The 1,818-nt window shown below is 36.7% G+C and overlaps 1 long non-coding RNA gene across 1 annotated transcript in view; it reads right to left on the reverse strand.

Annotated features, from left to right (window-relative positions):
• Window positions 1-367, reverse strand: part of LOC128249247 (uncharacterized) — a 3,647-nt gene extending 3,280 nt beyond the window's left edge. The window contains exon 1 of the long non-coding RNA XR_008265346.1: window positions 314-367. This is a non-coding gene — a long non-coding RNA (uncharacterized LOC128249247). The remainder of the gene's footprint in view (window positions 1-313) is intronic.
• Window positions 368-1,818: the final 1,451 nt, after the last annotated feature.

The raw sequence follows: 1,818 nt of genomic DNA on the forward strand, positions 1-1,818 counted from the left end.
TATATATATATATATATATATATATATATATATATGAATGTGTATGTGTATTTGTTTGTGTGTCTGTGTTTGTCCCTCCAACATTGCTTGACAACTGATGCTGGTGTGTTTACGCCCCTGTAATTTAGCAGTTTGGCAAAAAAGCCAATAGAATAAGTACTAGGCTTACAAAGAATAAGTCCTGGGTTTGATTTGCTTGACTAAAGGCAGTGCTCCAGCATGGCAGCAGTCAAATGACTGAAACAAGTAAAAGTGTAAAAGAGTAAAAGAGTACATGTGAATTCCAACAGTGAATGAGTGAAGATGACCATACCATAGATGACTGGATTGAACTGGATACAACCAGACTGAACTGGATACAACTAATCATCACCAGATATAGCTGCAAGGGCTGGAGATGAGTGGATATCACCAAAGAGATTTGAAGACAGCTGTGAAATTACTGGAAATTACTGTAATTTTATTCAAAATTTTGTCACTTGTGAAGTTACTGATTTGACCAGCTATTAATAAATTATTTCTAGATTTTATATGCAAGGGTATATGGTGAGATAAAAAATGCTGTGAAATTTGTTAGCTTTCTGAAGATTATTAATAACATACATGGTGAGAAATAATTTCAATGAGCAATAAACCAAAGTTGCTGACTTGACAATAATTTAATTTGTTCTATGCTATAACATTTAGCTATTTATTCCTTGTATATATCAGTATTCTATGATGTTGACTTCTATTCTGTGATCTTAAGCCTATACTACAAGACTTGGAATTAGCTCTATTCTATGATCTTTGACTTATACTAAAAGACTGTAGAAAATGATGTTTCCAACACACAAAATAATTTCTCCCCTTCTTCCCCAACCTCGAAACTTTCCAGGAAGTAATTCCTCCCCTTCCTTGGAACTTTCCTTGGGCCGACCAAAGCCTCCTCGGAAATTTCATTGATTGATTTTTCTATAGACACAATCCAACTGACGCCATTCTAAGTCATCATTCGACAACTAACCGAATTTCCTGTCAACAAAGAAATGCCAGGAAGCACCTGCCATAGAAAATATTTCATAAAACAGTGTAAATTGAAGACAGTTTGTTTTAAGATGACAAATGCTATGAAAAGCAACCATCTGATATGTCGTAACCCTTCTGAGACCGACCTGGCCATAGCTGGCTGGAAAGTCTTTAGGTTCAGAAGACCAAACCGGCTGTAGCTGGCCAAGTGAGCCCATTCATATTTAAATTACTCTTTACTCTCTTTTACTTGTTTCAGTCATTTGACTGTGGCCATGCTGGAGCACCGCCTTTTTAGTCAAATCAAATCGACCCCAGGACTTATTCTTTGTAAGCCTAGTACTTATTCTATCGGTCTCTTTAGCCAAACCGCTAAGTTACGGGGACGTAAACACACCTGCATTGGTTGTCAAGCGATGTTGTGGGGACAAACACAGACACACAAACATATACACACACATACATATATATATATATACATATATACGACGGGCTTCTTTCAGTTTACGTCTACCAAATCCACTCACAAGGCTTTGGTCGGCCCGAGGTTATAGTAGAAGACACTTGCCCAAGGTACCACGCAGTGGGACTGAACCCGGAACCATGTGGTTGGTAAGCAAGCTACTTACCACACAGCCACTCCTGTGCCTATATACATATATATATATATATATATATATATATATATATATAGTACATTTATTATAGTATCTTGTTGTGTATAGTTGGATTCATTAATCACTTTGAATCATGCTATACAGATAAGCATTTTCAAGTGGGGAACCTGTAATCAATTTCAACGGTCAAAGT

This window comes from Octopus bimaculoides, chromosome 13, assembly GCF_001194135.2.
Source record: "Octopus bimaculoides isolate UCB-OBI-ISO-001 chromosome 13, ASM119413v2, whole genome shotgun sequence".
NCBI lineage: Eukaryota > Metazoa > Mollusca > Cephalopoda > Octopoda > Octopodidae > Octopus > Octopus bimaculoides.